Below are 21,260 nucleotides of genomic sequence, written 5' to 3'. Positions count from 1 at the left end.
AAAATAAATTCAGTAAGATGGATTCATAGGAGTATTTGTGGAATCGCTACTCTTTTTTTTTTTCCTATCTAATTCTCAAGAATATTTGGAGTAAGGAGGAAGCCTTCAAGGGACTATTCCAATTCCATTTTTATAACTAATAAAAAATTCTCACTGACTATAAATTTCAAGAATTTTATGGATAGGCCTCCCAATCATTCATAGATCCAAGCCATGTGTGAATCGCATTTTTGCAGCCTTGGACATCTAGGGATAGGAGTGCTCCAAAAGTCTGAGAATTCTATTCGAGGATATATTTGGAAAACTTCAGTGAATTTGGGGAATTGGGGCAACTCAGACGTTTGCTTTACAAAGATGTTGGAACTCATTCCACTGCCAGGTTCTTGTCTCAGAGATTCATGATTAGAATTTTAAAAATGGGAACAACCTCTGAAAATAGGCAGTTCAGTGTGGAAGAAAAGCCAGAAAATGTGGCTTCGAGCAGATCCAGGTGTTTCTCCATTTACCATCCCTCATGAAAAACGGCCTTTGTGAGCCTATTTCTTTTTCTGTAAAGTGTTAATAGTTGCATTAACCTGGAAGGTTAATTGTGAACATTAAATGAGATTATGATGGAAAAAGTGCTTGGTCCAGGTCTTAGTATATATAAGATTCTCATTAATCCTGTTTTACAAATGGAGAAATGGAGACATCTACACCTAACATTGGTAAGTGTTGTGTGATCTTTTCGTATCCCTGTTTTAAACTCCCCAAAACTACAGGATATGTTTTTACTTTACACAATATATTACCCAGAGAAAATTCATTTGATATATACTCTGTGAACTTAACATAGCAAATTAATTGCTAAAGAAATGTATATACTTTTTAGAAGTATTTCCTATTCCACAAAAAGTAGGATATGTCTATAAAACAAATGTTTGTCTCTAACATACATGTAACCTGGAAATTAAAATACTCATATTAAGATAAATTGCTTCTGAGTATTATACCGCCTATAATACTAGCATAGCATTTTCTAATTAAATGACTCATACTTTTAAAATGTTAGAAATCCATCAGATGGGAATCATAAACCAGCAGGAGATTAGCGATAGCCAGGATCTACTATATTCTGGCGAGTTGCTTAGCAACCCTGGAATTGACATTTTTAGGCTCTTTATTTAGCTAACAAGTATTTATTGAATACCTACTACATGCATGTTGCCAAGGAGAGATACAGTTTCATTTCCTCCTATGAAAAAACTGGCTCAAAGCAGTTTCATAACTTGCCTAAAGTATTAAGAGGAGGGAAATGAACAAATTTGGTTTGAATCTCAGAATGATGGCTTCCAAAGTCCTTGCTGATTTTCATTCTATTTATTGATAAACCCTAAATTGCTGTCTTTGGAATCACACTATCCCCTGTTTTACAGTTATGGAACTATTTCTATTTTTTTTTTTAATCCTCGCCCAAGGATAACTTCCCATTGATTTTAGGGAGAGTGAAAGAGAGAAGGAGAGAGAGAGAGAAAAATTGATGTGAGCACATTGATTGGTTGCCCCTGCATGAGCCCTGACCAGGGAAGAGCCTGCAAGCAAGGTACGACCTTGACCAGAATCAAACCCAGGACCGTTTGGTCTGCAGACCAACACTATATTCCCTGAGCCAAAACGGCTAGAGCACTATTTCATTTTTCTACAAATTGTAATATCTATGAGGAATAGATATTACAATTTGAGGGACCCTAACTCAGCTTTCTTTTGTATTTCCTAGAACAGTGTGCTACTCAAAGAATGTTTGGTGGGATGGTAGTTATTAGTGAAAAGCTTGTTACTAGCCCCTAGTAAAATAGGTACAGATATTAAGAGAATTTTTTTGTGAAAATCTGATCAAATAATTTCTTGTTTGTTGAACTTAATGATAAATTTTTGGATGTGTATTCTGTATGTTTTATTATTAAGCTGGATTCCTATCTCTATACCTCTTTTTGTTTACTTCAATTATTGGGAGTATAAGTGAAGGACACCAAATAGTCTGAAATTGAGAACAGTGAATACTCACCCTTAAGTTTAAAGGAAATCTAAGTTAGCAAGGTATTAATTAGATTTTCAACCACCATAATATAATTCATTTATCATAACAACATGAGGTTACGCAGCATTGCTTTTCTATATATTGTTTTTGCAGAATGAGTAATCACTGTCCTACCATCATTATAAGAACAGAAATATAGGAAATGAAAAGCAGCAATAACATGGCAATGATCCAAAGTATTCTATCTCTATTTTTGAAAATTTGCTTGAGTTATCACATTTTCTGGATCCCTATTAATTTTATACTTTAGAAAAAAAATGTTAAGAGTGATTATAAAACTTGAGATTCAAGTAGGAAACCATCCCCTAAGTTACACTGCAGTATTCTTTACCATATACCTCAGAAGAAATGTATTATATAATGTAGTCATTAGATAAGAAAGCTTAAAAGAACACAATAACATATCAAAAGATGTGCAATTAGAAATCCAATATTTATTGTTACTCAAAGTTTTCAAGTAACAAATGTGTGTGTGGAGAGAGAGAGAGAGAGAGAGAGAGAGAGAGAGAGAGAGTGACTTTAGTGTGCTTTATTTCAAAAGTCAAAGATTTCCCGGGCCATTGCCCCATATCATCTTCACCAGTACCAATCAATAGCAAATTTTGAAGTAGGGGACTAAAAAGGTAAATGAAAGATCAGAATATTCTACAGAAGACAATATAAATAGCCACATGAACCAGAATGTTTTATTATGAGCCATATTTTCATTCTACATGAATGTGAGAAAGTTTGATGCATCTGCCATAAGCTCCCAGCATCTACAAAGAACACCAGGCAACAATACTCCATTCTTAATACTGATTTAGAACCACAACACTGGATAAATGTTTATTAAGTTAGCACAATAGTATACATGAAAGTGAACATTTTTTGCAGCTGATTTCCAACCGGTATATGAACAATCACATCAAAATTCACTTTACAGAAAAACCGTTGAATGTGGGAATCTTTTCATTTTTAGAAATGTCTTAAGTTGAATAAGCTAATATCCTAGAAATGGAAAAGTGAGACCTTAATCTTATGCTAGGCAGGACAGTGCATTTGCAGTACTCATTTAAGAAAATATACCAATTAGCTTGCCTGCACAGTGCATAGATTACATGACTTTCTATGGCATGCTTTTTCATAAATCCTACCAATGTTCTACTAAAAGGGTTGGCAGGTAAAAGACTTAAGATAATAAAACGATATTATATACTTCCCTATTGTAATATTCTACAAACTTCATTTTTATTGCCTTTTAGTTTTTGTTTTGTTTGTTTTCCCACCAGATTCCATGATCTTTGGAATAAGGGTGTTTTTCTTGTTCAGCATTATTTCCTTAGTGCCTACCATAATGATTGCCTCATGGTTGGTATTTAAATAAATGTTTTTGAATGGCTAAACTTAATATATCATGTAACCAATAGAATAATAACTAAAGCTTTACAATGCTATTGTTATTAAATCAGAGATTGAAATGAAAGTTTTCATTTATTACTTTAGATTCAGAGTATTTAAAAGTGAGATTTGAGAGTTACCAATAAAGCCATCTGTATTAATTGATTAATAGTTAAAAATTAATACTTCTTTACCCATTTTATAAATAATCAATCTAAACCATTTGGTTTCTATCACAAAATTAAGTCTTGGGAATTTTAAGCAACCTTAAAGTTCATGCAAAATTCACCAAAAATAGAGAATACTACAGTGTCTTGTTACTTACAAACCATGCCAATGAAACATCAAAGATACTTCAGTATCCTGCAAGATTAAGTTGGAAGCTAAGGAGAGAATCTCAAGTTTATCTTATGATCTCAATATATATCTATACTAATAAAAGGGTAATATACTAATTAGACCAGACATCTTCCAGATGTCCTTCCAAACAAAGCCACAGTGTTGGGGGCTGAGGCAGATGCAGTTAGGGGAGATCAGGCTGGCAGGGGAGAGCAGTTAGGGGGCAATCAGGCTCGTAGGAGAGAGTAGTTAGGGGGCAATCAGGCAGGCAGGGGAGCAGTTAGGGGCATCAGGCTAGCAGGCAGAGGCAGTTAGGGGCGATCAGGAAGGCAGGCAGGCAAGCGGTTAGGAGCCAGTGGTCACAGATTGTGAGAGGGATGTGTGACTGCTGGTTCAGGCCCGATATCTGTGGCAGTTGGACATCCCCCAAGCGGTCCCCAATTGGAGAGGGTGCAGGCCAGGCTGAGGGACCCCCCACCCCCCGTACGTGAATTTCATGCACTGGGCCTCTAGTAGTTGTTTGTTAAAACAAACTCCCAAGAAATTCAATTGCACAGCAAAGGCTGAGAAATAAGAAATCCTGCTGTAGATGCTGAAAATAGGAGGTAGATTACCAGTATTGTTGTTTTCAGTAGTACTAAGACTAGAAATAGAAATAGTAGTAGAACTAACTAAACATTTGTTAAATAAATGAAGTGGATGAATAAAGCTTTTGTGTCAGACATAATACTAAGTTGTTTACAATTTTTGTTAAGAAGATGTCTTAATCTCTATTTCAACTGTAATGTGTATTTATCACAATATCAAGGGCTATGAAGATGAAATTCAGAATGGTTAAGAAACTTGCCTAAGTTCACATATCATCTATAGTAATAAAACAGTAATATGCTAATTAGACCAGGCATCATTCCGGACATCCTTCCTGATGAAGCTGGGGTCAGAGGGAAGTCAGCCCAGGTCTCGGTTGCCTGTGGGTGGCTGGAGGGAAGCCAGCCTGGTAACAGGTGCTGGAAGGAAGCTAGTGCCAGCAGCCAGAGGAAGGAAGGCCTACTCTTGCCCGAATTTTTGTGCATCAGGCCTCTAATAGAAGTATAAAGAGGTTAAAAATATGGCTAAGGCTATAAAACCTTTTAAATGATAGCAACCAATTATTTCTAGTTCCCAAGCCCAAATATGGTTCAATAAAGTTTAGATCAGAATAGGAACACCATCAAGTCACTGGATTTATCATTAAAAGAAAACCTATTCATAGAATCTATGAGTTCATCTCCCTTTAAAAATTAAAGACATCTATACATATAAAAGGCTAATATGCAAAGTGTCCCCTGGGAGTTCAACTGAGAGACCAGGAGTTTGATTGCTTGCTATGAGGTGCGCTGACCACCAAGGGGCGGTGTGGAAAGAAGGAAGGCCCCAGCTGGCAGCCGGCAGCCAGGGAAGGAAGGTCCTGACTGGCAGCCTGAAGGTCTAGATCAGCCCTGATCACTTACCAGGCCTAGGGACCCTACCCATGCATGAAATTCATGCCCCAGGCCTCTAATTGTAGTATAAATGTCTAGATACCCTACAGCAGATATCTTTGAATAACATTATTCTAACTCATAGGGCAAAATGGTTGTCTACTTAGAGGAGATATGTAATAAACAATATTTTAACTGAACTATTTTAATGGCTAATTTATTATTATTATTATTATTATTGTTATTTTGGTATGGTTTCATTATATAGATTATTTTACCCGAAGAGAGAAACTCAGTGATAAAATTTGAAAAAGAACACCATAGTTGGTTGAAAACCTATAAAAATGAACTGTGCAAGGATGTATAATTTGGAGGCATGATCCATCTTTTCAAAAACCTGATGCAGTTTAAATAATTGAATGCTCACATGACCATGAAGAGATTTCCAGAAGAAACTATAAGACCTATTTGTAACAGGAGCTCATGAAAGAAAGAATAGTTCAAAGTAGAGAAAAATTATCCTCAGTTATCAAGGATTTGAAAGGAAAAATGCATCCACACCATAGGAGAAAAAGGCCAGTTTCAGAAAACTAAAGTTCCAAATAATTTCCTTTTCAAAGAAAAGCTACTTTGTTATTCAACAGAAGTGCCCTTAATTAGAAGAGCAAAAATGCATCAAGGTTCAGCAATGCCAACAGAAAATCTTCTCTATTACAAATCTCGAAGTAATGCTCTCTAAATAACACATTGCGAACAGAGATCTTGAATACATTGCTATAAGTCATAGTCATCAAACTCAGTCTTGGGAATTTTAAGCAGTGTTACAGCTCATGAAAAATTTATCAAAAATAGAGAATACTACAGTTTTTGTTGCTTACAAACCACGCCAATGGAGCACTGAAGGCACTCCAGTATCCAGCAGGATTAAGTAAGTGGGAAGCGAAGGAGAGCCCAGCAATACTGAAGTAATAATTCATGGCCAATGATTTTTCATTTTAATATCATTAAATTTCCATAGACTTAATTTCTCTTTCAGTCACCTCTGCTCAGATGTGTCTTAGCTAATATTTCCCAGACCTGGAAAAATACAAAAACGTAAGCCAGGATGGGCAGATGAAGGTGATAATCTAGTGTTTGGAAATACAGAAAATTAGCCTGGGCTTTCTCTGTCGTTGCCACTGTCTTGATTTTATATAGTGTCACTACGCTCATTAGTAGAATGAGAACATCTAATTCAGCTTTAGCAGTTTCTTTGTTTTGATGATCTGACGGTGCCTGGTTAATGATATGCTGTAAGATATATCCTAACTGGTAATGCAGCAACTCCTGGGGAGAAAGCAATGAAACGTTCTACTCTGCATTTCTGGTGAAAGAGACACTTTAAGCTGCACTGCCTGCCTCCATCAGGGGTTGACATTACAAAAATAATTTTACAGTTTCCAATAAATTGTGAAACCTGACATTGGCACATGTCTAAAATACCACCAGGAAAAAAAACACACACACACACAAAAAAAAAACAACACAAAAAACTCATCTCAACACAAACCTCTGTCACCACTGGACTGATCTCACCTATTAAAAACACATTAAATTTGTTGAAGTTTTTTGAGTTTACTCAATCATCTCTCCATGACACCATAAGTCTAAACCTTTTAGTTACAAAATACAAAATGCAAGCAGAAATCATTATGCAGCAGACGTCATCTTATCTCACAGGCAAGGCATTGGTTCGGCCCTCTTTCCAATCATTGTGCCTCAGTACAACCAGCCGCCCTCCCCGGATTGTTCTGACGCTAGCTTCCCAGTACATGTTCCTTTATTTTTTCAGTCAATCTCAACTTCAATGTCATCTCCTAAGGGATGTATTTTCCCCATCTAACAGCTTTTAAACATAAAAAAGCCTAACTATTTAACCATCAGTTTCTTATTAATTTTCCTCCACTTGACTAAAAGTTCTTCATGGACAGGGACTTTACGAGTTTCATTTTCCACTGTACCTTTGAACTAATTAATGAATCATCCATAAATAAAGGAATATCCAAGACAATGATATTTAGATTGAAGCATTATTATTCCAAACTATTACACTCAGTAATTAAATACATAGCTCCCCCACAGCTTACTATCTATAAGCCTTTAATTATAATTATAATTTTATAGTAAGCTATGAATCTATGAATATTTTAACTATGCTTTATAATCTGATGAGCTAAATATGAAAATCGGTTATTTTAAAATTATCATTAGTTTGCTTGTTAATTTCTGTTTGCTAATGACTTATTCTGGAAATAAAATTGTGCATCTCTTCTAAATAAGTCAAACTTCTTTAATCATGAACAAATCATTACCAAGTTAATAAAAGGGTGAGACCATAGCAACTCTTAGAAGTCCCTTAAACTCTGTTTTAACTCCCATGTCTGTTAAATGAACATATCAACCTATGTGACTTCTAGCAACCTCTGAGCTCTTATATTTTGTGACTCAGAGTTTCGACTTACATATCTGATTTTTCCCTCTATAATTGCATTTACATTCGGTTAATCATATAAAAACAAAGGAAAATTGCATGGAAGATGATGATGATGTCTAGCCTCTTTTAATTTTTAGGATGCCACCTCCTCTAGACAAAAATTATGTAACAAAGCATGGAATATTCAAAAACAAGTACTTTATAGGTATGTGTTTTTCTCCATTTCATACAGCTTTTAAAGCTAGTCCATGCTTCAATTCACATGCAGCTGGTTAGATTTATGAACATCTTTACAGCACCTGGTTTTCTAGTAATCACTCAGCTAGCGGACAAGACATGGGTCTTTTTGAACTGGGGAAGTTCCAAAAGATAACACAAATTGAGGTTTTGTATTTTTCACCTGCTGTGCCAAGCTAATAAAAGTGTAGAAGCACCAAGCAACCTGATTTTTTTTGTTCTGTCACTCGGTGTCTAGCCAGAGATTACAATTTTTAAAAATTGAATAATTTTCTCTATTTGAGGATAAGGTATTGAAAAATGATGCATTTGGATATGTGGGCAAAAAACAAACAAACAAAAACACAAAACTGCATAGGTAGAGAAGGAAACATTGGTATGCTTTTTAAAATCATTATTTTAAAATGAAAGATAGTATGCAAATCCTGTCTTTCCTCAAATTTTTGCTTACTAATTTTAAGATCCATCAGTGGACCAACATTATTATGTATATTATTTGCTTAATGGTGATTGCTTATTTTCCCCTATCTGTGTAGTTTTAGTCATCGGAATTCTCCTGTAAGGAATACTTGTATCTTATTCAATGTTATAAATTAAATATTTGTGCCCCCCAAATCTATCTGGAAGTCCTAGCCCACCATATGATGGTATGTGGAGGTAGGGACTTGGGAAGGTGATTAGATTTAGATGAGATGATCAGAGCCGTTCTCTCATGGGAGGATTAGTGACTAAGAAGAAGAGGTGCCAGAGCTGCTCTCCCTGTCCTTGATGTGAGAAGATGGCAAGCTGAAAGCACATCCAGAGGAAGCTCTCATCAGTACTCAACCATGCTGACACCCTGACCTTGGACTTCCCAGACTCTAGAATTGTGAGAAACATGTTTCTTAATTAAGCCACCATGTCTATGGTATTTTGTTATAGTAGCCCCAGCTAAGACCTCCACCCTGAATAATATTTATGTACTCAATTAAATATCTATTTCACTATGGACTTAAAGGTGTGTATTTTTCTGTGGGTGAAAATCCAAAATTATTTATGTTTCCATTCAAATTGTTTTAGCTTCAGCCATCAGAAGCTTCTTCTGCTTGTCTCATGTGTGTTGTTCTTTTTTGTCAACCTCCATCTTTTTTAGCTCTTTCTTTAACTTTCTCACTGAAAGATATTTCAGGTTCATCTGGAATGTATCCTGCCCCAACTGGAATCAACCAATTTTCCAAGGAGTCCTTGTTCCTTATATTGCAGAATGATGTTTAGACATTAGGATGTTGGGGTTGCATATCTCAAAATATTTCCCTGAAGATATTTATTAATTAAAAAGGGAAAGATATTAACTTTACAGTGAAGAATCCTCACACACGTCTGCTTTAGCAAGTGTGCAGGTTAACATAACCATATGAAGACAATTATATGATGCATGGAGAACACAGCATCCTCTCAAAGGTATTGGGGTTTAAAAAATGCACCGCTTCATTCCAATCATGAGAAAAATCAAACAAATACAAACTGAGGGACTTTCTATAAAATAACTGATAAGAACTTCTCAAAAAGTTTTAAGTTCATGAAGGAAAAGGAAAGATTGAGGAAGTATCATACACTAGAGAGGCTAAGGAGAAATAACCAAATGCATTGTTGAATCCTAGATAGGGTCTTGGAACAGAAAACAGAAAGGATTAGGGAAACATAAATAAGATCTATACCTTAGATAATAGTGTTATTAATGTTAATTTTAAATTTTAAAAGTCGTACTGTGGCTGTGTATACTATTAATATTAGACAAAACGGGGTTTGGAGGTACACAAAAACTTTGTCTTCTTTTTTGCCACTTTTCATCATCTATAATTACTTCAAAATATTTTTAAATAAACCAAGATAATTTATCTCATTAATAAAATAAAACTTTATTTTATGATATATTCTCTTCCACCACAATGAAAAGAACAAATCATCCTATATAATAATAATCCTATATAATAAAGAGGTAATATGCAAATTGACCCTCCCACCCTCACAAGATGGCTGCCTACAACCAGGCCGGCAGGGCGGTTAGTAAGGGACAACCAAACAACTGAACAAGCAGGCTGTGTGGGGCAAGAAGGCCAGCGGGGGAAGGGGGGCTGTTGGTGGTAACCAGGCCAGCAGGGTGGACAGTAAGGGGTGACCAGGCAGGCAGGCAGGTGAGCGATTAGGAGCCAGCAGTCCAGGATTGTGAGAGGGATGTCTGACTGCTGGTTTAGGCCCAATCCCCAGGATCGGGCCTAAACCAACAGTCAGACATTCCCCAAGGGGTCCCAGATTAAAGAGGGTGCAGGCTGGGCTGAGGCGACCCCCCTCCCCATGCACGAATTTCATGCATTGGGTCTCTAGTACACTAATAAATGAATAAAACAATAGAAAGCACTGTGTCCAGGCATTGTGAAGAAAAGTATTTTTACCACCAAACATATGTTTTGAGCCCAAACATTCTGAAAACACAATTTCTAAAAGTAATATTATTGTCTATGAAGTCTTAAAGTAAATTTTTTTCCTATTTAAATTTTTTAACATTTGAAACAAATTATTTTAAGCAGTTTTAGAAGAATTTGCAAGCAGTTAAGTGATTAATTATATGTGAGCCTTGTAAAAAAACAAAGAACATAAGAAATTAAATGTTTTAGTTCTAAACATTAACTTTAATCAATTAGCTTTATTGAGCATGTATTTTCTGCCAAATACTCTTATAGGGACTACCATATATTGCAAAATGACCAAAATTCTGTACTCCATCCCTTATCCACACACTTTGCTATTCCAAATGTATTCCCATCAAGAAGTGGAACCTACCCTCTTCTCTCTTGGCTGTGGACCCAGATCTAGATCCCCTGCTGCCAGCAGTCCTGCGGACCTCCTTTCCACAGTCAGACACTACGCCTGTCCCAAGGGACGCAGCCTCGGTGCCGTGCAGTTTCTCTCTGGCCCTCTGGGCTTGGAGGTCTCGCATTTCTCTCCAGCCCTGATCCCTGATTTTACCATTCTCTAAGCATCCTCTAACCTTCCTGGGCATGAGTTGTCTCACCAGCTGTGTCTACTGATGATAAAAACAGATCCAGAGACAGAGAAGCATCGTTCAGACCATGAAACCTCAGAGAGAAGGTAGGGGACAGTGAGGGTAAGGGGGAGAGATCAACCAAAGGACTTGTATGCAGGCATATAAGCCTAACCAATGGGCACAGACGCCAGGGAGGGTGGGGGGCAATAGGAGGATAAGGACACATATATAATACCTTAATTAATAAAGAAAAAAAAGTAAAAGAAGTGGAACCTGTTCCATACTCCTTGAGTCTGGCCTAGTTTTGTGACTTGCTTTGACCAAAAGAATTGACAGTATGCCAATCCCAACATACCTGTGTGCTTTTCACTCTCTTGGATCTCCGTCTCTGCCAGGAAAACAAGCTGGAGCTAGCCTGTTGGAGGAGGTGCCACCACATGAAACACAGCCCAGCTGTCTCAGCGTGAGGCCGCCTTAGACCACACTTTAGCCAGTAAACCACCAGGCCCAAGATCAATAGAACCATCTATTTGATCCACACAATTACCTGCAGGAGCACAGGGACCCTGGTTGAGCCATAGGCTAGTGAGCCATAGGCTAGTGAGGCATAATAAGTCCTTACTAGTTCAGTTCACTAAGTTTCGGAATGGATATTTATGCAGCAATAGCCAACTGATATGTGTCTTTTCTCCATTATGCACAGAACAGTTAAATTGTTCAAGTGTACACCAAAATTAAGAACAGAGTTATAATCCCACATCTGTGTGACTTCAAAATGTATGTTTTCTATTATGCAGTATGTCTCCCCAAATCTGCTGTGTGTTCTTATTTTAATTATTTCTGTAAGCATATTAAGCACCTTCTGTTGACTCAACTTATAAAATTATTATATCCAATTACAAGGGAATAATCTATTTCAAAAATCCATATGCAAAATATTGTTCTGATTAAAGAGATAATTATTATATTTGATATGCTTTCATAATCATCCCACATTCATTTTTAACATGAAATCAAGTATGCTACATTCTAATAATTATTAAATGTCAACATGGATGCTTTCAAAATATGCCTCTTTCTTTTTGATTAAATAGCATATTTTAATTTTACATTACGTATTTAATATAGATTTTACAGTATAATTATATACACATTCTTAAAAACATTTGACACAATTTTATTTTCAGTTTTAAAATATACAAAGTAAATTATCAATTGATCTGAGAAAATTTTGATAATATTTCTGTAGGATCTTTATTGCAAGCATCTGTTGTGCACAAATATATTTTGAGCCAGGTGGCAATTGATGTTTTTCCTTATTTTTAATTTCTTAAAGTTAATGGCTAAAAATATATATACATACACACGCAAAAGAAAACAAGATCAATAAAACCCCAGTAATAAATAGATCTAAAAGCAATGAAAGTAAGACTGGTGTAACTTTCTTTTAATTAAACCATAAAGTATAAGTTCCAAAGAGTTAATCTCAACTGATTTAGAAAAGGCTTTCAAAAATCTAATTAAACAACTTTCAATGGACAAGATAGCTAAACACACTGTGTCTAACCAAGGTTCTGTTGTGGTAGACTTATTAAAATGAATTAAATAATAGTATTTTGGAGTGACTGAAATGGAACTAGAGGGATATTTTCTGGGTCATATGTTTCCACAATTAAAGAACTTCTTAAACAACCAAAGCTATGGTTAGCACTATACTTACATTAAGTTTCAGGTGATTTTTCAATGCCACTGAATTAAAGTTGTGAGCAAGCATTGTTAAAATACATTTTGCCTTGAAATGTATAATGTACTTTAACATAGTAAGTCCAACACAAATATGCTGACATTGATATTATGTTTCTTTTTCGTCAACAGGTATTGGGTTCTTGATTAAATTCATGACCAGTTAAGACCAGGGAACGACCAATCATTTGAAGAATATCTAAGTGCTTTTTAAAAAAATAGGCCAAAAAATAAAAAATAACAAAATAGTCTATATAAAAATGCAATCTTCTTTGCTCCTCATATGGATAAATAATAATACACATTTGGAAAATTGGGAGTAATTGCTGAAACGAAATTAAATCGTATTCTTAATTTTAAAAGAACTCCCAGCATGGAACAAGTAAAGTAAAGTTTCAAATGAGAATAATTTCCTGAAACACTTGACCACCACAGGTGGAGCAGGGATGGCAAACAGGTAGAAATCGTACTAAAAATAGCACATATAATAAATGATATAGGTAAATATATGAATGTGAGACTGAAGTGCAACTTTCTTTTACTTATCTAATATGATTTTAATATCATAAAACATAAAACTATAAAAAGTGTACTATACATATGAAATATGCAATCTCTAGCTTATAGAGATTATACAATTATTTTTAAAACTTATACTAAAACTAGAGGCCCAATGCACAAAATGTGTGCAAGAGTAGGCCTTCCTTCCCCCGGCTGCCAGCACCAGCTTCCCTCTGGCACCTGGGATCCAGGCTTCCCTGGCAGCCCCGGCTTCATCCGGAAGGATGTCTGGAAGGACATCTGATCTAATTAGCATATTATGCTTTTATTCTTATAGATTTTACTTTGCTTAGTTTGGGCTTTATGAGTCAACTGCTTTAGTTCTTTAAATCTCACAACTTAGATAACACTAACATTTCCCAGCTATAACTTTTTATCATATCAGAAACATTAAGATTGTAATAATAACTTCAAAATGGTGACACATAAAAGGTGGTGTTTTCCATTAATTTGGTACAAAAGAAAAAGTAATTCAGTTGTAGGTATAGAGAAAAAGAAAAGAAAAGGAGAAGACCATTTATTGAGTACCAGTTATAGTGCAATCTATTATTTCATTTGGCTTGCTCTTTAATAATAACCAAATCAGTAATATAATTATGCCCTTTTAGATGTGACCCTAAGTTTGAGAGAGAGTAACTGACTTGCCAGGTGGCACAGCTAGTGAGTGACTTGACTTGGAGTCAGTTGCCCCCAAAGCCCACCCCAAGCCAGAGCTTCTATCCCAGGGCAGGTGTCGTATGAATGTGTGTTACTTGTGAACCACATGCCCAGGCATGGGCTGGTGACAATATCAATGAAACACGACTAATTAGCAAACAAAACTCCTCCTTCGCAGGGTCTTCAGAATGAACCCACTTTGTTTACCAGCTTGTTTTGAACCATTGTCTGCACAAGAAGACAAGGATGATCCTGTGATACCAGAATAGTCCACCAAACACGTGCAGAGGAAAGCAGTGATACCCACAGCGCTGCTACATGCTGTGACAGCTGGTTTCACTCAAGGCGGGTCTGGAAATTCACGGTGTTTTGTTGGGAAAGTGCTAGTTAGTAAGACAAGGTGAAAATAGTTTACGAGGAAAGTTTTACCAAAAGTCCTTCAAACCAATAAGTCAGTATTATATTTTGCCCAGCCTGTGACATCATTGATGATCATATGCATTATAAATACTTAAAAAGGAAAGCAGTGGCCAATGCAATTTTAAGGTACCATTCTAATTTCAGGAATATTAAAATATGGAAAAATATGCACCTTAGAAACCATGAAAAGCATAGGTATTATTAATGTGTGTTAGTATCAAAATACATGGAGATGCTTTGAAAGCAAACACAACGATTTGATTTTCTTGTACAGACTATACGTCTCTAATTCCAAAGATTTTCATAAATAATCCTTCCAACAGAATGACAAGAGATTAATGATGCTACATCACAAGGAAGCCCAAGGGAATAGCAGCCACAGGGAAATAGCAACACATAATTCTAAATTTGTGCTGATTACAAAGTATTCGTACCATTGCCAACAATTACCCTGACCGTATTTTATTGTACCTAATATTTTTTCTCTCCTGGGCCTCATTCTTATGAACATTGATAGCCATTAAGTTGCATAAAATTAACAAGGGGAAGAGAGGCTGTGGAAACTAGAAAAGGAGTGCTGACTATGAATTTATCCATTGGCATTACATTGCTGAAGCAACAAATCAGATCAACATCTAACACATCTTTTAGGTGACTTGCCCCTATAGGGTTACCTAGGATTCCAATGAACCATTTAGCTATTGCAGCCTTAGGGCATCCATGTATCAACAATTTACAGAAGTTTTCTTCACCTAATTTGTCTGCTATTCCTAAGGAGGAGAAAAAAGCCAGTTACCTTAGCAACTGCAAGGTTACATTTTATCTGGAAGCTGCAGAGCTTTTTTGAAATAAGGGGGGGAAAAGCGTATCAGAACTGACATTCTGTCCTCGTTGGGTAGCAGGTTTAGCAGTCAGGTTGAGAATACCATGCAAATGCCTTTGTCTTCACCCCGCCCCACCCTCACTGACAACGTTTTGCATTGTCTTACTTCTTTTTCCTTTTATGGGAATGAGGGAATGACCAATGTCAAATAGGGATGTAAAGAAATTGTCAGCGAGAGAGGCTACAGAGAGTGTAGTTCATCACAGCTGACCTTTGTTATTTCCCTGAGAAGAGAAATTGGTGGACAATTGGCAATTGTTATAAGGGGAAAATAAACATCCTGTCAAGTGTCGGTGGCGAGAAAGTCAATTTCCAGTCCTAATGGAAGATAGCTGTAAGCCTGTCCACAGAAGAATAGATTTTTTTCAGAAAGTACTAAGTTAAAAAACACATTTTAACAATTTAATTCGAAAATCACTCTAAAGGCTGTCGTTCTTGCCACTTATAGACTTGAGGCTACATCATAAGGGGCACTTGTCAGCCAGGCTCGCGGTACCACTGACTTCAAACAGAACTCAGGGATAAGAAAATGGACAGGAAAATGACATATAAGAAGGTGCAATAGGTATCTTTTCCTTAAAAATGACTGAAATCCAAATTGAAGTAGCTTAACTGTAAGGGGGAATCGAGAAGCTCGTGACCTTGGCTTTCCCAGACTCCCTGCTCCATCTCCTCCGTCAAGGCTGGGAGACAGCCCTGCCCTGCCTGCGTTCCCTCCCCTGGCACCAAGTCTAGAGTCTTTATCTCTAGGCAGTGAGCCAGGCAACCTGGGAGCCACCTCTTCTGTTTCCCATCTCTCATGGGTAACTTCCCTCCGTGCCTGACTCCCAATGTCTTGAGGCTGTTGCTTCATACGCTGTGTATCATATTGACTTGTTTCCAGCAGGAGGGTAGATCTAGCCCCTGAGATTCTGTCTTAACCAGAAATAAAAGTCTTTTCTCTCCCCTAACATTTCCTTCTACAGAAAGCTCTGACGGGTTGCCCCTGCCTGTGCTCTGTTCTCTCATGGACGGTCACAAGGTCCAAGCAGAGGGGGCAACATGATTCGAGAGAACGGAGTCACATATCCAACCCTTGACACATTTATTCTATTTGTTTTCTTGCCAGTTTCAGGAAAACAGTAAAGCTATTTGCCAGGCAACCAAAACCAATAACTATCAGAATTCATTTCAGAAAACACGCCCTTATCTTTTAAAAAAATGACTTTTAGGGGTGCTAATTATATTCCCATCTAATTCACAGTTTATTGTCTCATGCATTTCTGGGGCATCTTCTGTGTGCATGGGGATGTGGCTGCCATGGGAACAATAAAATGAACAAGATGGGAGGGTGGCCCAGACAGCTCATATTCCGAGTGTTTCTTTGCCCAAAGCTTCCCAGTGTGTAGAAGCACTCACAGGCCCTGCTTCGTCTGCTCTACACAGTGACTCTGGGACAGATTCAGCCTAGAATGGAACGCATTGACTTTTGGACTTGACTTTCAGATATCTCATTTTAAACATGAAACAGCAAGGCAAGGGGAGCGTCAAGCCACACGTCAAAGGTGAAGGGGCTGTTAAGGGCAAACTTGATGTTGCTGAGGTGTGGAAGAGTCACTGTGGTAGGAACTGAGGCCTCTCAGACTTTCTCCTCTACACCCGTGTCATGGTGCCAGGACTAGAGCCAGATGAGAACTCTCCCCGTCAAATGTGGAACTTTATTTCCTGGTGTTTTGTAACCAAGTAAATTACCCCATCCTTCACTGAATAAAACTAATTTGCTCTTTTCTTATCTTTACTGCCTGTCCTTCTGTCCCCACCCCAAAGCCAAGGGATTTGCTTTCTATCATTAGTTCACTCATCAGAATCACATTTAATAAACTGTCAAAAATTTTATAAAATGATGTCAAGGGGGGGGAAATAATAAATTTCTACATAAAAAATGATCAAATATTTTTTAAAAATATATGTTGTACACACATGCAAAAATATTTTTTTAAATATATTTTATTGATGTTTTTACAGAGAGGAAGGGAGAGAGATAGTTAGAAACATCGATTAGCTGCCTCCTGCACATCTCCTACTGGGGATGTGCCCGCAACCCAGGTACATGCTCTTGACCGGAATCGAACCTGGGACCTTTCAGTCGACAGACTGACACTCTATCCACTGAGCCAAACCGGTTTCGGCCACATGCAAAAATATTAATTTTTTTTTTAAATCTGGGTTACCAATTTATGGGTAATTTTTACTTTAGCCTTCTTTTTTGTATTATGTAAATTTGTAACAATTAACATGTTTTAGATATGAAGTTTTCCTTAAAACCAGGCTCTAAAAATATCTCTTGATGAAAATCTTTCCTGGTTAGCCCTATTAAATAAAATGTTATTACTTTATTTACATTATGGTATTGTAGCACATTGACAATATTAAGAGACATTCTATATGTGATTATTATTTCTAACAAATTATATACTTAAAGGCAGGAAATGTGTTTTTAACCTGTGTTAATTAAGTTAAACTTGCTAAGTTAAAATAATTAACCAAATGGCTTTAAAAATTGTTCATTTCTTGCCCTAGCTGGTTTGGCTCAGTAGATATAGCATCAGCCTGTGAAGAACTGAAGGGTCACAGATTCTATTACCTCAGTTGCAGGCTATATCCCTAGTACAGATCAGGGCACTCGTGGGAGGCCACCTATCAATCTGTCTTCCTCACATAGATGTTTCTCTCTATCTCTTCCCCTTCTTCCACTATCTCTAAAAATTAGTGGGAAAATATCCACAGGTGAGGAATGCCAAAAGAATAATCATTAAAAAGTAAAAATTGTTCTGCCTTGGCTGGTTTGGCTCAGTGGATAAAGCGACAGCCTGCAGACTGAAGGGTCCTGGGCTCCATTCCCGTCAAGGGCACATGGAGTTACGGGCTTGGTCCCCAGTGGGGGGCGTGGAGGAGGCAGCCGATCAGTGATTCTCTCTCATCATTGATGTTTCTCTCTCTCCCTCTCCTTTCCTCTCTGAAACCAATAAAAATATATTTTAAAACAATAAGAAAAATAAAAATGTTCATTTATTGCTTGTAAATCTTGAAAAAGATTCAAATAATAAATACAGCTATTATCTATTGAGTTAACACTGTTAGGTTCTATTCTAGATAGTTCTATTTTTTTTAATGTATCTTGATTGTTGAAAGTATTATAGATGTCCCCTTTTTTTTCTCCATTGACCCCTTTCACCTCCTCCATCCCACACCACTGCCAGGCCAACATCACTTTTGTCTGTGTTCATGGGTTATACAAATATTCATCTAAGTTCTTTGGTTAATCTCTTCCTACCCCCTCTTCCCTCTGAAATTCATCAGTCTGTTCTTGCTCCTATGTCTCTGTATCTATTTTGTTCATCAGTTTATTTTGTTCATTCAATTCCACATATAAGTGAGTTCAAGTGATAAACTTGTCTTTCTCTAACTGGCTCATTCCACTTAGCATAATACTCTCCCGGTCCTTCCATGTGGCCTCAGAGGTAAGAGATCCTTCTTTTTAACACTGCATAGAATTCCATTGCGTCAATAAACCACCTCTATTTTTTATCCACTCATCTACTGATGGGCACTTAGTCATCAGGATTATCCTTTTACAATATTCATGTCTATACCAAGAAACTCGAATGCCAGGATAGATAAATTATCTTATGTTTCACATTTAAGAAGTAAAAGAACCAGCATTTGAAACCAACTAGGTGACCCCATAGTCTGTGCTCCGAGCTACCATTTAATCAACAGTTTTCATACTGCAACAGTATTAAAAATCTCTGTGGGGCAGGAATGAAGGAGGGGATTTTACAGGCTGTGTAATACCCATTTCCTCACAGGAACAATGAGTATCTGCCTCAAAGTACTGTTTTAAAAATTAAATAAATATATAATCATGATTAATATGAGTTCCCGGTGAATACAACATTTTTTATAAATGCTGACTAATACTAATATCATTACTTGTATGTGCTAGCTAGTGTCCATCTAGTGAGGCTGGAGCAGCTAAAGGCTAAGCATACTTTTTTTTTTTTTTAAAGGTAAGTGTGAACTAAGGACATGCCTTCACTCTAAGGAAACTGGTTCACTCTGGGCTTTTCTAAGGAGCTTGCCTGCTTTCTTATACCATTAAGGCTGCTGTAGCCATTTCTTTTCGCGATTCCTCTATTCTTGACAACCAGAGGCTTTTGCTTTACATTTTTATTTTGAAATATATGAATACTGCCATAAGATTATGAATTAGTTGTCATAATCAAAACAGAAACATACCTTTTTTAATCTTGTTTCACAAATAAATAAGAAAAGCAGGTTAAAATCTTGCCAGTTTTAGTAATAGGTATACATTAAATGTTTTAGTCATTTGGTTATCTGCTACTTTTTACATTCTCAGAATTCAAAATTTATTCGTAGTCTGTTTTTCTTTTGCTAATGACTTCTTATATTATTTCTGACTTTAGAAGGCATTTCTTCAGTCACTCTACCCACTCCATAAATTCAAAGTACATTGCTATTGCATTTTACTTTTTCTATAGTTTTAGTAAAATTTCCCATGACAAAATTTATGCACACACAAAAATGTTATGCTATTAAAAAAATTTGCCAAGGATTCCAACACAGATGTAATCTCTTGTAAAAATTTAGTCATTTACATTTCAGCTTAATTTCTAAGATTTTTAACTTTTTCAAAGCATTTAGCATACAATATTTAGATTAGATTACATATAATTATATGGTATGAAAATAATATTATCCCATATATAAAAGTTTATTTTGGAATCAGGATTTTTTGTTAGATTATCAGAGATTTCTGCTTAACATCAACATATATCTTTAAGGGTTTTTTTATGTACATTGTAAAACTGCCTTCTAAGATGTATATATAAATTGATATTCTTCTAGAAATATGTCCTGGTTTATTTATCCTAATATGACTGGTGTATTATATTGCATTAAATTGGTAATTTGATAAGTAAATATGCTATTTTACTTATATCTTAGTTTCTATTTAGTCCTATTTCTTATAGATTAAAAATATACTTAATTGCTTAATAAAATTGAAATTATTTTGATAAACTATGAATTAAAATTCTAATTACAAAATAGCTAATTTTGTAATTCTCCTTTTGTAGATTTGATCTATAATAGCATTTGATTCTGGCTAGTTTATTAAGTTCTACTTAGAGTGTCACTGTTTTTGTGCCAGTTACGTAATATTTTAATTGTTGGTGCTTTGTAAATTCTTTAATATCTGGTAGAACTAGTTCTGTCCTCAACATTATTTTTTTCCTTTAGTATTTTCTTTAATAGTCCTGTGTGTTGTTTTTGTTTTATTTTTTGTTCCTTTTTTCAAACTTCTCAATAACCATTGACATTTTGATTGAATCTAAATATACAAAATTGGTTTCTAAAATCTTAAAGGACCTATATATATCTTGCTAAGTCTATTTCTAAATTATTAGTTTTTCTGTTGTTTTTTAAATAGAGCTTTTTAACCCAAAGATTGCAGAAACAAAAAATGGTTTTTAATTTATATCTTGTGGATATTGTTATTTTCTGTCCAATTAAGCATATATATCGGGACTTCTTAGGAAAAAATGTTACATGCACATTATACTTTTATGTTTTCTATTTCAATATATAGTATTAATTTTTTCATATACTATTTTCTTAATAATAACATTTATTATTAATAGTGATAATGGTCATCTTAGTTTAGTTCTCATCCTTTTATTGTAATATCTTTATAGATTCAATATTGGCTGAGGCTTTAGTGTGCATCTTAATATACCAAAAAGTTATTTTACTATTCTCAATTTTATTAGGAATAGTTATTAACATTAGTGATTATTTTTTTAAAAAAATGAACTATTACATTAGAACAGTTATTTATATTGAAGATGCCCTTGCATTTCTGGGCAACATTCTAATTGCCGTATGATGAAATTCATTTACAGTATTTCTAGTTTCTATTTACTAGTATTTCCCCAGCAGTTTAA

At 35.8% G+C, this 21,260-nt stretch overlaps 1 protein-coding gene across 1 annotated transcript in view; it reads right to left on the bottom strand.

Moving 5' to 3' along the window:
• Window positions 1-21,260, bottom strand: part of NAALADL2 (N-acetylated alpha-linked acidic dipeptidase-like 2) — a gene marked incomplete at its 3' end in the record, with an annotated part of 185,988 nt that overhangs the window by 137,763 nt on the left and 26,965 nt on the right. The window lies entirely within an intron of this gene.

Source organism: Myotis davidii, unplaced genomic scaffold, assembly GCF_000327345.1.
Source record: "Myotis davidii unplaced genomic scaffold, ASM32734v1 scaffold115, whole genome shotgun sequence".
NCBI classification, from domain to species: Eukaryota; Metazoa; Chordata; class Mammalia; order Chiroptera; family Vespertilionidae; genus Myotis; species Myotis davidii.
This window is presented reverse-complemented; position numbering and strand designations above follow the sequence as displayed.